This window comes from Triturus cristatus, chromosome 10 (assembly GCF_964204655.1).
Source record: "Triturus cristatus chromosome 10, aTriCri1.1, whole genome shotgun sequence".
Taxonomy (NCBI): Eukaryota; Metazoa; Chordata; class Amphibia; order Caudata; family Salamandridae; genus Triturus; species Triturus cristatus.
The window spans coordinates 855439211-855453726 of NC_140593.1; the positions used below are offsets into that span (position 1 = coordinate 855439211).

A 14516-nucleotide genomic window follows, 5' to 3' on the forward strand; every position below is an offset into this window, starting at 1 on the left:
ACAGTTTGTGAAGTTTTCGTGGTTTACAAATTTCATCCCATATATGAATTTGGTACCCTCAATGGTACTTTCACATGAAGTACAGTTCCCGCATTTTCTGTGGCCTTTTATAGGTGGCATAGACCACAGAGTACGTAGTGTTGTTTCAGGTTTTGGCAAGTTGGTATTTGCTCGTACTAATTTTTGTTTTATGCTTGTGTTTTTTTTCAAGGCAAAGATAGGTGTTTGGTTAAATGGGTGCAAGTCTTTCACTGTATTCCAGTTTTTTCGGATGATTTTTTGTATTTCGTTGGTGCGTCCTGAAAAAGTAGTAACACAAACCAATGGAGTGTCGTCCTGCTTATCCTTTGGGGTGAGGAGAGACTCTCGTGGAGTGTACCAGGCTCTTTTCATCGCTTTCTTTAGGAGTTTTTTAGGATAGCTGCGAGTTTTTAATTTTTCCAAGAGTTCTGCCGCATTTTTGAAATAATCTTCCTTTTTTGAACAGTTGCGTCTTATCCTTAAGAATTGACTGAATGGTAGATTTTCTCGTAGATTTCGTTGATGGAAGCTTGAAAATTCTAAAAAGGTGTTCCTATCAGTTTTCTTCGTGAATAGTGTGGTGTATAGACGGCCTTCTTCATGTTTCACCAGTATGTCTAGAAAATTCATCTCAATTTTGTTTGAATTCATGGTGAATTGGATGTTCTGGTTTCTGTCGTTTAGCCATGTCAAGAAAGAATGTAATTGATCTATATTACCTCTCCAGAGCATGAACACATCGTCTATATACCGACGCCACATTTTGATGTGTCCGTCATGGGGATTGTTGTTGTATATCCACTTTTCTTCAAATAATGCCATGAACATTATGGCCATTTCCGGCGCAAATGGACAACCCATAGCAGTACCCATGGTTTGCAGGTATTGGATATCATTGAATTTGAAAAAATTGTGTTTTAAACAAATTTCCGCAAATTTTAATATTGCCAGAGTTGGTACAATGTGTGGTCTTGGTCTTTTTTCTAGAAAAACTTCTAGGGCTTCCAAACCGTCTTGTTGTGGGATATTGGAGTAAAGACTCACGATGTCCAATGTAACTAAAAGCTCATTTTCTTCATCAAAGGGTTGATCTTCAAGCATGTTGATGGCTTGCATAGTGTCCTTGATGTAGCTTGGGGTCTCCCAAATGAGGGGTTTGAGAAACGTATCCACGTATTTTGCTGGACGCTCTAAGATGGAATTGACGCCCGAAATTATTGGTCTTCCTGGTGGTTTTTGTGGGTCCTTGTGTATTTTGGGAAGGACATACATGATCGGGGTCCTGGGGTTCTCGTTGATCAGGAATTGTGATTCCTTTTTGGAAAGCCAGCCTTCTTCTATTCCATTATTTACAACGGACATGATTTTGGTCTTTATTATTTGGTTCCAGTCTTCATTTGTTATCCGATAATATTTTTCATCGGATAGTTGGCGTAATACTTCCTGTTCATAGCTGTCTCTGGTCCAGATCACTATCCCGCCGCCCTTGTCTGCGGGCTTGATTATCAAGTTCTTATTTTTGGCGAGATCGTCCAGAGCCTGCTGTTGTTCCTTTGTGAGATTCCACTTTGTGAACACTTTTTTCTTGTTCAATTTGTCTATGTCTCTAAGGACATTCTTTTCAAAGGACAGCAATTCGACAGGCATGTTGGTTGTGTTCGGAAAGAAGGTAGAGGGATTTTTTAAGCCTGAGGTATTTCGTGCAGTCGACTCAATACTGCCCTGGAAAAAGATTTTAAGCCGCATTTTTCGGAACAGCTGTATTATTTCCAGTTTTGTCTGGTTCAAGTCCGGTCTTACTGTAGGGATGAAAGAAAGGCCCTTCTGTAGAACTGTTTTTTCGTTTGTTGATAGCTCATAATTCGTTAGATTGTAAATACAGTTGTTTACTGCTTCTGTGTTTATATTTTTCATGGTTACCAACGGTAAACATTCCTTCTTGTTGTGATTTCTCCCTGGTATTGGTTGGAGCGAACGTTGTGCCCTCTGTTCGCTCGTGGGCGTCCTCTGGGTCGATTGGTACCCCTGCCTAAAAAAGGAGCCGGTTGGTAATTTGTTCTTTGTTGATTACTTGCTTCGTTAGAGCTAGCTTCGTTATCACTTGAGCTTCCGGAAGAGGATGGATCTGAGAATGTTAGAAAACGTCTCCTGCTTCTGCCTCCGTATGTTTTTAGCACTCCTGTGTTATACGGGGTTTTGTAATATTCCTTATCCAGGTATGGATATGTCTTTTTCTCGGAGAAATTTGATATGTCCTTTTGAAGTTTTTGGCGTTTTTGATCTTCAGTGTTTTTTTTGAAGGTTTCGTTTTCTTTTTCCAATTTTGCTAGTAGTGACTGTGCATTCTCGATCGCCGAATTGTTCAATAAAGCATCTTCCAGTTCTTTAATTAATTCCAGTTCTAGGAGACTGAGACGTTCAGCAGTTTTGATGGAATGGAACATCCAGTCCCTGGAGCACTTTGTCCCAATGTGGCTGAAACCTTCCAAGTATTCTGGTTGATCGGTAAATATCACCGGGATGTTTCTTACTTGCAGGCCTGTAGGTATTGTGCCGGCTCTCAGGTGTTCTAAAAGTACTTCTCCATGCAGAGCGGTCCTTATTTGTTTTTTCTTCAGCCTTGTTATCTTTTCTACTTCAGATTGTTGACCAAAGTTTGTGGCGGTGGTGCTGCCTACATTAAGTATTGATGGGCGTTTTAGTAATTCTTCGATGTCTTCCTCCCTTATACTTAGAGTTTTAGGTTCTGACATTTGACGGAAGACCAAGTAGGTGTTCTGAATGGTTTTAGTTGAATCTAAGCTAATGTATGGTACGTAACTTCTTGCACAACCAATTTTTTGGATATTGTGAGGGGTCTGGATGGAGAGAAGACCCTGTCAATAATTTAGTGGTTGCTGGGGTATCTGCCCCAGCTCGAGGACCTCAGGGTTCTCTGACGGACAAAACCTCTGATTATTCCCTCGTAGGCCTGGTGCCTACTCTAACGTAGAGTATGAAAAATAGGGGATTGATTCAATAAGGGTACCAGAGGCCAGAATCAATAAACTATTATAAACATATGTTTACCTCTGAACCCATAAATCACAAGTAATATTTGATCATCAGTCCTTTTTATTTGGCTGAGAGAACCAATATCATTTTGCTTTTTTCACAATTTTCTATATACAGGGTAAACTCTACAACAATAGGCTCCTATTTTTTTGCTATTCACACAAAAATCCTGTACATAATATTTACATTTATTTACACAGACATATACAAAAAACAAATAATATGACTTTATGTAGCTAAGTTGTACACCGTTAGTTTTTTCATAAGAGAAAAGTCCAATATTCTATACCCTTGGGGCCTTAAGCTAATTGTTCCTCAAGATAGTTAGATTTTGCTGGTCCTGAGCAGAGTCAGTAACAAAGTTTGCGATGTTCAGGCAAGGGGTAACCTTATCTTAATTAGGTTCCTTTTATTTAGGGGAGGGAAAAAAAAAAAAAAAAAAAAAAAAAAAAAAAGGAAGTTGTTTCCACTGTCCCTGTTTTTTCAGGATCTCTGCTAGACTGGTTTTTATATATAGCCTACGCGTTTCGACCTTTATATGGACCTACAAAGTCGTGGAAAGGTCTTCTTCAGGGCTTGCTTTGCTGTGATATGGACATGTGATCTTGCCGGTCTCCTGCAAAAATAACAGTGAACCTTATTTAGGGTGTGCGATCGTGTAAGTTATGCTAGATCTGGTGAATCATGATCAAAGTTACGTACCTATATTCTTGTTTAGCCTATGTGGCTCAAACCGGAGGTGTTTTCTTGGCCTGTAATAACGTAAATGTGTCTGTATTAGTGCTTCATTTGGCACAAAGCTAGAATAGTTTATGCTCTATTGCCTCGTTATTAGTGGGCACCTACCAGGCTGTTTTCCAAATCGATGGAGGATGCCTGTACGTGTCTTTGCTGTTATTTCTTATGTTGTTGTTAAATGGATTCCAAAAGCCGTTTGAAGTTTTCTAAAAAAGAGCGGGGGGGAAAAATCGTCATGTTTGGGTTGTTATTCTGACAGTCCTCTGTTCCTTTCTTTGCATGCTCCAACACCCGTGTTCAAGGGGAAAGGGGTTTTTTTTAAGTTATGTAGTGGCTGTACAGCGTACTCCATAGCTCCTGGTTCTGACTTTTATATTACTTCATGCGTTAGTATTACTCGGTGTAAGCTATGGGTCAGTTCTCATTTACACCATTTTGGACACCGCCGTGAAGTTAATGTGAACGGTAGTCTCCGTTATTTTAAAAGCAACTTACGATTTTTTCAGAGGGAGAAGGCTTGAAGTTCCTTTTTCGCTCTTCGTGATCCTCGCGGTCTCGTTCTTCGTAATCCTCGCGTTCTCGCTGCTGTGGAGCCGTCAGCGCTTCCTGGGTTGGTTCGTCCTCGTAACTTGACTGGTGCATGACGTCGCTACGTCATTGCGTGGTTTGTTACTTGGGATTTCATTGGGCTATCGTCATTTGACAGCGGGATTTTTTGGCGTCCGTGTAACCATGGTAGAGTGTGTTTTTTTCATTTAATGAAACAATAAAGCATCGTGTGGAATGGCTCCGTTGTTTAGCCGAGTGTACTCTCAAAGCGACCCATTATTTACACATGTCTTCTATCGACTTAGCTTGTGTAAATTTCTTTTTATCGGTATGTTGAGCTGACAGCGGCGTTAATCTTGTTTGGAATTAGTTTAGGGGAACAATAAAGTTTTCCAATTCCCGGATAGCAATGGATAAATGCCGGTATTGTTGTCTGACCCCATTATCGTCAAGGTTACATCTCCCAAGTGGTTCTTGAGGTATCCGAGCAGATGTATTGCTGGCTAGTGATCTTATAGTATTTGGTTCTCCTCTTAAAGGGTATTTCGACTCTTATCTTCTTTTTTCGTGAGTTACGTTAGGGTATGATCTTGGTGGTGGATGGAGGCAAAGCTTGAGTTTAAGGTGGTTATATTATATTCCCGAGTTCTGTCATCTCGTTAAGGCCATTGTCCATTGTATTCAGTAACATTATCATTCTGGCTTCTGTCCTAGACAGGCGTGATTCCATGTTACTTCCTTTTATATGGCGTAATACTGTCCATTTAATTTCATCTGGTCCATGATTTTTTTCGGTACAGTGTGACACCATGGGTGCATTGGGTGTCCTGCATCTGATGCGTGACCTGTGTTGGGAGATCCTGTTTTTTATGGCTTGTGATGTTTTTCCGACGTATGCTAAAGAGCACGGGCACACCACGCAGTATACAACATTATGGGTGTTACAGTTTGTGAAGTTTTCGTGGTTTACAAATTTCATCCCATATATGAATTTGGTACCCTCAATGGTACTTTCACATGAAGTACAGTTCCCGCATTTTCTGTGGCCTTTTATAGGTGGCATAGACCACAGAGTACGTAGTGTTGTTTCAGGTTTTGGCAAGTTGGTATTTGCTCGTACTAATTTTTGTTTTATGCTTGTGTTTTTTTTCAAGGCAAAGATAGGTGTTTGGTTAAATGGGTGCAAGTCTTTCACTGTATTCCAGTTTTTTCGGATGATTTTTTGTATTTCGTTGGTGCGTCCTGAAAAAGTAGTAACACAAACCAATGGAGTGTCGTCCTGCTTATCCTTTGGGGTGAGGAGAGACTCTCGTGGAGTGTACCAGGCTCTTTTCATCGCTTTCTTTAGGAGTTTTTTAGGATAGCTGCGAGTTTTTAATTTTTCCAAGAGTTCTGCCGCATTTTTGAAATAATCTTCCTTTTTTGAACAGTTGCGTCTTATCCTTAAGAATTGACTGAATGGTAGATTTTCTCGTAGATTTCGTTGATGGAAGCTTGAAAATTCTAAAAAGGTGTTCCTATCAGTTTTCTTCGTGAATAGTGTGGTGTATAGACGGCCTTCTTCATGTTTCACCAGTATGTCTAGAAAATTCATCTCAATTTTGTTTGAATTCATGGTGAATTGGATGTTCTGGTTTCTGTCGTTTAGCCATGTCAAGAAAGAATGTAATTGATCTATATTACCTCTCCAGAGCATGAACACATCGTCTATATACCGACGCCACATTTTGATGTGTCCGTCATGGGGATTGTTGTTGTATATCCACTTTTCTTCAAATAATGCCATGAACATTATGGCCATTTCCGGCGCAAATGGACAACCCATAGCAGTACCCATGGTTTGCAGGTATTGGATATCATTGAATTTGAAAAAATTGTGTTTTAAACAAATTTCCGCAAATTTTAATATTGCCAGAGTTGGTACAATGTGTGGTCTTGGTCTTTTTTCTAGAAAAACTTCTAGGGCTTCCAAACCGTCTTGTTGTGGGATATTGGAGTAAAGACTCACGATGTCCAATGTAACTAAAAGCTCATTTTCTTCATCAAAGGGTTGATCTTCAAGCATGTTGATGGCTTGCATAGTGTCCTTGATGTAGCTTGGGGTCTCCCAAATGAGGGGTTTGAGAAACGTATCCACGTATTTTGCTGGACGCTCTAAGATGGAATTGACGCCCGAAATTATTGGTCTTCCTGGTGGTTTTTGTGGGTCCTTGTGTATTTTGGGAAGGACATACATGATCGGGGTCCTGGGGTTCTCGTTGATCAGGAATTGTGATTCCTTTTTGGAAAGCCAGCCTTCTTCTATTCCATTATTTACAACGGACATGATTTTGGTCTTTATTATTTGGTTCCAGTCTTCATTTGTTATCCGATAATATTTTTCATCGGATAGTTGGCGTAATACTTCCTGTTCATAGCTGTCTCTGGTCCAGATCACTATCCCGCCGCCCTTGTCTGCGGGCTTGATTATCAAGTTCTTATTTTTGGCGAGATCGTCCAGAGCCTGCTGTTGTTCCTTTGTGAGATTCCACTTTGTGAACACTTTTTTCTTGTTCAATTTGTCTATGTCTCTAAGGACATTCTTTTCAAAGGACAGCAATTCGACTGGCATGTTGGTTGTGTTCGGAAAGAAGGTAGAGGGATTTTTTAAGCCTGAGGTATTTCGTGCAGTCGACTCAATACTGCCCTGGAAAAAGATTTTAAGCCGCATTTTTCGGAACAGCTGTATTATTTCCAGTTTTGTCTGGTTCAAGTCCGGTCTTACTGTAGGGATGAAAGAAAGGCCCTTCTGTAGAACTGTTTTTTCGTTTGTTGATAGCTCATAATTCGTTAGATTGTAAATACAGTTGTTTACTGCTTCTGTGTTTATATTTTTCATGGTTACCAACGGTAAACATTCCTTCTTGTTGTGATTTCTCCCTGGTATTGGTAAGGGCTCGTCCGGGATTTGAACCCGGGACCTCTCGCACCCTAAGCGAGAATCATACCCCTAGACCAACGAGCCGAGGCACACAAGAGTCGCCTTTCGCACCGGCTCCGGGGGTTATTGGCAGCGAGTTAGTGAATGCTTCACCCAAAGCAAGCAACTGCACATGCTGCTCTCTTCTGCAATATGGTTGCTGTCTTTTCCATGGCCGTCATCGAACAAGAAATGAAAATGCCTCTATCCTTCAGACATTTTGTTTGTTCTAGGTGTATGCTCTCGGTGAGGTCAATAAAACCATTTCTGCTCTCATGCCTTGCTTTCATGAAGTAGGCCCAACCTTCAGTACACAAGGACGTGCAAACGAATAGCGCAAACTATCGTCACTTCTCTTTTTGAGCTGTCACTGATACCCCTGGAGCACAGTACGTCACGCTGGTGAGGGATAGACAGCTTCCATTATCTCAGCTTTCCTATAAATTGAGAGAGTAAATGCAAACTGTGTGAAAAACAGAAAACTGCTCTTTCTGCCCGGTCTCGAACCAGGGACCTTTCGCGTGTAAAGCGAACGTGATAACCACTACACTACAGAAACAGACACACTTGCAGGAATCTGCTTGGCATGTAGTGGGCTGGAATGCACAGACCAAGGGCCAATGTCCATGAAGCTCAAAGTTGGACCCTCCTTACCCGATCTCTTTCTTTGGAAGAAAGGAACGAGGACCCCTTTTATTCCAAAAGGCGATTTTAAAACCATACCTGAAACCACACTAGAAAAACACTTTGCATTTAATTTTCCTACACTGATGGTCCACCCCAGAAAAGCAGTTGCAAAGAAGTCCGGCACTGAAATTCTATACGCCAAAAGTGGGAAATAGCGTAGAGGGAAAGGAACTTTCTCACCATACACGGCGTCTTATAGCATTGAAAAGAAGAAATGGCCCTATATAATAAGAAGCCTAAAAATAATTCCACAGCATGGGCTCGTCCGGGATTTGAATCCGGGACCTCTCGCACCCGAAGCGAGAATCATACCCCTAGACCAACGAGCCTGATTCCCCAGTTGGCATTTTAAGCAATTTCTGATGCGTCTTTCAGAAACAAAGCAGGGCTATTTGGCTGCTCTCTCTCTATGTGAACCACAAAAAGTCATGTTTTCTCTCAAGGTGTTGTTTTTTTCTCTCTTGCAAGGAAGGGATCAGTCGATATCCTAGCTGCCAGAGAGCAGAAAAAAGGCGCTGATGAGAACTGTGGCACTTTTTGGCACTTGTACTCCTCTGCAAGTCCTGGACACTTGCCCCATAGACTTCCACCCCAGATGCAAGGGAGGGCCTGCCAATTCTTGCTCCTAAGACAGAGGCATTTGATTCTTGGATTCAAACACGCTCACTCAGCGCTCGATCAGGCTCGATCAGGCGAGATTTATATGAGTGGCTCGCAGGACTGAAACACTAACCTGGGAGCCCCAGGGTGGCTGAATTCCCAGGATGGCCATTTTTGGGCAAGTCACCTCCTTTCCTCCTGCCTCAATCTAGAATTGGCTGCAAATCACAAGATAGAGTTCAATGTCCGTGTGTACTGCCTACTCCCAGATACCTCTCTGTCTTCCTTATGTAAATTAAAATTCGCAAGGGGGGACCAATGACAATCTGCTCCTCCCACATAACCAGGAAGCCCTGTTGAACATGTCTGCCTGTGTTGTTGCAGGGACAGTGCCTTCTCCGCCCAAAAGGTGGCAGGAGAGCCTCACAACAAAGATGGGATCAACTGCTTAATGAGAAACCAGCACGGCAGTTTGTGTGATGGAGTGCAAATTTAACGGACGGTGTGCCTGAGGTGTCCCTTCCAGGAATACATGGAATTGTGATTGAGGGCCCAGCCTGATCGTTGGTGGATTTCTCGTCATATGTTACAGGTCTGTGCAAAGATTGTGGTGTGTGGGGAATGCACTGCAAAAAACAGGACGATTTAAGGGTGTAAAAGAAACCTGTCAGAAGTGGGATTTGAACCCACGCCTCCATGAGGAGACCAGAAGTCTCAGTTGCACTGAAGATCAAGCTCTCTTGAGTCTGGCGCCTTAGACCACTCGGCCATCCTGACAGCCCTGGGTGTGCACAGATCTGACTCTTCTGACTGCACCTGCCAATGTTTGCACTTACAACGTTCACAGCAATGTCACAAGTGTAAAGACCCCACAATACAACATGGCATGACAAAAAAAAAGCTAGGCACAAGAGCGACCACTGATGGATGCGGATTACTTTGTTTCGTCTTGCAAAAGTAAAGGAAGTTTCCCATGGCTCGCTGGGTTCAAGGACCGCCTCTTCTTAAGCTTGCATTGAGATAATAAGGTTTTAGAGGGTGCACATAAAAGCAGCTCATGCACAGTGTTTCTGCCCGGTCTCGAACCGGGGACCTTTCGCGTGTTAGGCGAACGTGATGACCACTACACTACAGAAACTCACTTGCTGTGTTTTACTGTTAGAGCAAGGTTCCTCTCAAGGGTTCTCTCTACTTCTATTCTGCTGTATCAGCAGCCACTCAGAAAGCGAGGAGCAAGTGTGAAAACTGCAGAGATATCAGCCAACATACTTGCAATTAGACGTATTAAAAATTGACTTATGCAGGCATCGACAGACAAATATCTGATGCCTAAATGCCAGCAAGTACAGCTTGGGAAAGCATCACCTGGGACACACACAGACTAAGCATGAAGGCAGAAAAAGCATGGTGATCCATGTTTCTTATGAGGTTCAAAATATTTTGTGCAACAATGCGGCGAGTGTAATGAGAAATAGTCAGGCATTGTGAGTTTTGAGTAGGATTTGTATGTTTACCTCTGAAAAAGGGCTCGTCCGGGATTTGAACCCGGGACCTCTCGCACCCTAAGCGAGAATCATACCCCTAGACCAACGAGCCGAGGCACACAAGAGTCGCCTTTCGCACCGGCTCCGGGGGTTATTGGCAGCGAGTTAGTGAATGCTTCACCCAAAGCAAGCAACTGCACATGCTGCTCTCTTCTGCAATATGGTTGCTGTCTTTTCCATGGCCGTCATCGAACAAGAAATGAAAATGCCTCTATCCTTCAGACATTTTGTTTGTTCTAGGTGTATGCTCTCGGTGAGGTCAATAAAACCATTTCTGCTCTCATGCCTTGCTTTCATGAAGTAGGCCCAACCTTCAGTACACAAGGACGTGCAAACGAATAGCGCAAACTATCGTCACTTCTCTTTTTGAGCTGTCACTGATACCCCTGGAGCACAGTACGTCACGCTGGTGAGGGATAGACAGCTTCCATTATCTCAGCTTTCCTATAAATTGAGAGAGTAAATGCAAACTGTGTGAAAAACAGAAAGCTGCTGTTTCTGCCCGGTCTCGAACCAGGGACCTTTCGCGTGTAAAGCGAACGTGATAACCACAACACTACAGAAACAGACACGCTTGCAGGAATCTTCTTGGCATGTAGTGGGCTGGAATGCACAGACCAAGGGCCAATGTCCATGAAGCTCAAAGTTGGACCCTCCTTACCCGATCTCTTTCTTTGGAAGAAAGGAACGAGGACCCCTTTTATTCCAAAAGGCGATTTTAAAACCATACCTGAAACCACACTAGAAAAACACTTTGCATTTAATTTTCCTACACTGATGGTCCACCCCAGAAAAGCAGTTGCAAAGAAGTCCGGCACTGAAATTCTATACGCCAAAAGTGGGAAATAGCGTAGAGGTAAAGGAACTTTCTCACCATACACGGCGTCTTATAGCATTGAAAAGAAGAAATGGCCCTATATAATAAGCAGCCTAAAAATAATTCCACAGCATGGGCTCGTCCGGGATTTGAATCCGGGACCTCTCGCACCCGAAGCGAGAATCATACCCCTAGACCAACGAGCCTGATTCCCCAGTCGGCATTTTAAGCAATTTCTGATGCGTCTTTCAGAAACAAAGCAGGGCTATTTGGCTGCTCTCTCTCTATGTGAACCACAAAAAGTCATGTTTTCTCTCAAGGTGTTGTTTTTTTCACTCTTGCAAGGAAGGGATCAGTCGATATCCTAGCTGCCAGAGAGCAGAAAAAAGGCGCTGATGAGAACTGTGGCACTTTCTGGCACTTGTACTCCTCTGCAAGTCCTGGACACTTGCCCCATAGACTTCCACCCCAGATGCAAGGGAGGGCCTGCCAATTCTTGCTCCTAAGACAGAGGCATTTGATTCTTGGATTCAAACACGCTCACTCAGCGCTCGATCAGGCTCGATCAGGCGAGATTTATATGAGTGGCTCGCAGGACTGAAACACTAACCTGGGAGCCCCAAGGTGGCTGAATTCCCAGGATGGCCATTTTTGGGCAAGTCACCTCCTTTCCTCCTGCCTCAATCTAGAATTGGCTGCAAATCACAAGATAGAGTTCAATGTCCGTGTGTACTGCCTACTCCCAGATACCTCTCTGTCTTCCTTATGTAAATTAAAATTCGCAAGGGGGGACCAATGACAATCTGCTCCTCCCACATAACCAGGAAGCCCTGTTGAACATGTCTGCCTGTGTTGTTGCAGGGACAGTGCCTTCTCCGCCCAAAAGGTGGCAGGAGAGCCTCACAACAAAGATGGGATCAACTGCTTAATGAGAAACCAGCACGGCAGTTTGTGTGATGGAGTGCAAATTTAACGGAAGGTGTGCCTGAGGTGTCCCTTCCAGGAATACATGGAATTGTGATTGAGGGCCCAGCCTGATCGTTGGTGGATTTCTCGTCATATGTTACAGGTCCGTGAAAAGATTGTGGTGTGTGGGGAATGCACTGCAAAAAACAGGACGATTTAAGGGTGTAAAAGAAACCTGTCAGAAGTGGGATTTGAACCCACGCCTCCATGAGGAGACCAGAAGTCTCAGTTGCACTGAAGATCAAGCTCTCTTGAGTCTGGCGCCTTAGACCACTCGGCCATCCTGACAGCCCTGGGTGTGCACAGATCTGACTCTTCTGACTGCACCTGCCAATGTTTGCACTTACAACGTTCACAGCAATGTCACAAGTGTAAAGACCCCACAATACAACATGGCATGACAAAAAAAAAGCTAGGCACAAGAGCGACCACTGATGGATGCGGATTACTTTGTTTCGTCTTGCAAAAGTAAAGGAAGTTTCCCATGGCTCGCTGGGTTCAAGGACCGCCTCTTCTTAAGCTTGCATTGAGATAATAAGGTTTTAGAGGGTGCACATAAAAGCAGCTCATGCACAGTGTTTCTGCCCGGTCTCGAACCGGGGACCTTTCGCGTGTTAGGCAAACGTGATGACCACTACACTACAGAAACTCACTTGCTGTGTTTTACTGTTAGAGCAAGGTTCCTCTCAAGGGTTCTCTCTACTTCTATACTGCTGTATCAGCAGCCACTCAGAAAGCGAGGAGCAAGTGTGAAAACTGCAGAGATATCAGCCAACATACTTGCAATTAGACGTATTAAAAATTGACTTATGCAGGCATCGACAGACAAATATCTGATGCCTAAATGCCAGCAAGTACAGCTTGGGAAAGCATCACCTGGGACACACACAGACTAAGCATGAAGGCAGAAAAAGCATGGTGATCCATGTTTCTTATGAGGTTCAAAATATTTTGTGCAACAATGCGGCGAGTGTAATGAGAAATAGTCAGGCATTGTGAGTTTTGAGTAGGATTCGTATGTTTACCTCTGAAAAAGGGCTCGTCCGGGATTTGAACCCGGGACCTCTCGCACCCTAAGCGAGAATCATACCCCTAGACCAACGAGCCGAGGCACACAAGAGTCGCCTTTCGCACCGGCTCCGGGGGTTATTGGCAGCGAGTTAGTGAATGCTTCACCCAAAGCAAGCAACTGCACATGCTGCTCTCTTCTGCAATATGGTTGCTGTCTTTTCCATGGCCGTCATCGAACAAGAAATGAAAATGCCTCTATCCTTCAGACATTTTGTTTGTTCTAGGTGTATGCTCTCGGTGAGGTCAATAAAACCATTTCTGCTCTCATGCCTTGCTTTCATGAAGTAGGCCCAACCTTCAGTACACAAGGACGTGCAAACGAATAGCGCAAACTATCGTCACTTCTCTTTTTGAGCTGTCACTGATACCCCTGGAGCACAGTACGTCACGCTGGTGAGGGATAGACAGCTTCCATTATCTCAGCTTTCCTATAAATTGAGAGAGTAAATGCAAACTGTGTGAAAAACAGAAAGCTGCTGTTTCTGCCCGGTCTCGAACCAGGGACCTTTCGCGTGTAAAGCGAACGTGATAACCACTACACTACAGAAACAGACACGCTTGCAGGAATCTTCTTGGCATGTAGTGGGCTGGAATGCACAGACCAAGGGCCAATGTCCATGAAGCTCAAAGTTGGACCCTCCTTACCCGATCTCTTTCTTTGGAAGAAAGGAACGAGGACCCCTTTTATTCCAAAAGGCGATTTTAAAACCATACCTGAAACCACACTAGAAAAACACTTTGCATTTAATTTTCCTACACTGATGGTCCACCCCAGAAAAGCAGTTGCAAAGAAGTCCGGCACTGAAATTGTATACGCCAAAAGTGGGAAATAGCGTAGAGGGAAAGGAACTTTCTCACCATACACGGCGTCTTATAGCATTGAAAAGAAGAAATGGCCCTATATAATAAGCAGCCTAAAAATAATTCCACAGCATGGGCTCGTCCGGGATTTGAACCCAGGACCTCTCGCACCCGAAGCGAGAATCATACCCCTAGACCAACGAGCCTGATTCCCCAGTCGGCATTTTAAGCAATTTCTGATGCGTCTTTCAGAAACAAAGCAGGGCTATTTGGCTGCTCTCTCTCTATGTGAACCACAAAAAGTCATGTTTTCTCTCAAGGTGTTGTTTTTTTCACTCTTGCAAGGAAGGGATCAGTCGATATCCTAGCTGCCAGAGAGCAGAAAAAAGGCGCTGATGAGAACTGCAGGCACTTTCTGGCACTTGTACTCTTCTGCAAGTCCTGGACACTTGCCCCATAGACTTCCACCCCAGATGCAAGGGAGGGCCTGCCAATTCTTGCTCCTAAGACAGAGGCATTTGATTCTTGGATTCAAACACGCTCACTCAGCGCTCGATCAGGCTCGATCAGGCGAGATTTATATGAGTGGCTCGCAGGACTGAAACACTAACCTGGGAGCCTCAGGGTGGCTGAATTCCCAGGATGGCCATTTTTGGGCAAGTCACCTCCTTTCCTCCTGCCTCAATCTAGAATTGGCTGCAAATCACAA

The 14516-nt window shown here is 43.7% G+C and overlaps 9 non-coding genes across 9 annotated transcripts; all 9 read right to left on the bottom strand.

Moving 5' to 3' along the window:
* Nucleotides 1-7294: 7294 nt before the first annotated feature.
* On the bottom strand, nt 7295-7366 carry TRNAP-AGG (transfer RNA proline (anticodon AGG)). The gene has a single exon. It is a non-coding gene; the product is annotated as a tRNA-Pro (tRNA).
* Nucleotides 7367-9273: 1907 nt separating this feature from the next.
* TRNAL-CAA (transfer RNA leucine (anticodon CAA)) lies at nt 9274-9385 on the bottom strand. The gene is made up of 2 exons: nt 9348-9385; nt 9274-9319 (listed from the first exon to the last, which is right to left on the bottom strand). It is a non-coding gene; the product is annotated as a tRNA-Leu (tRNA).
* Nucleotides 9386-9673: 288 nt separating this feature from the next.
* TRNAV-AAC (transfer RNA valine (anticodon AAC)) lies at nt 9674-9746 on the bottom strand. The gene has a single exon. It is a non-coding gene; the product is annotated as a tRNA-Val (tRNA).
* A 386-nt stretch (nt 9747-10132) lies between these two features.
* On the bottom strand, nt 10133-10204 carry TRNAP-AGG (transfer RNA proline (anticodon AGG)). Its single transcript has one exon. It is a non-coding gene; the product is annotated as a tRNA-Pro (tRNA).
* Nucleotides 10205-12111: 1907 nt separating this feature from the next.
* On the bottom strand, nt 12112-12223 carry TRNAL-CAA (transfer RNA leucine (anticodon CAA)). Its single transcript has 2 exons — nt 12186-12223; nt 12112-12157 (listed from the first exon to the last, which is right to left on the bottom strand). It is a non-coding gene; the product is annotated as a tRNA-Leu (tRNA).
* Nucleotides 12224-12511: 288 nt separating this feature from the next.
* On the bottom strand, nt 12512-12584 carry TRNAV-AAC (transfer RNA valine (anticodon AAC)). The gene has a single exon. It is a non-coding gene; the product is annotated as a tRNA-Val (tRNA).
* Nucleotides 12585-12970: 386 nt separating this feature from the next.
* Nucleotides 12971-13042, bottom strand: TRNAP-AGG (transfer RNA proline (anticodon AGG)). Its single transcript has one exon. It is a non-coding gene; the product is annotated as a tRNA-Pro (tRNA).
* A 441-nt stretch (nt 13043-13483) lies between these two features.
* TRNAV-UAC (transfer RNA valine (anticodon UAC)) lies at nt 13484-13556 on the bottom strand. The gene has a single exon. It is a non-coding gene; the product is annotated as a tRNA-Val (tRNA).
* A 385-nt stretch (nt 13557-13941) lies between these two features.
* Nucleotides 13942-14013, bottom strand: TRNAP-CGG (transfer RNA proline (anticodon CGG)). Its single transcript has one exon. It is a non-coding gene; the product is annotated as a tRNA-Pro (tRNA).
* Nucleotides 14014-14516: the final 503 nt, after the last annotated feature.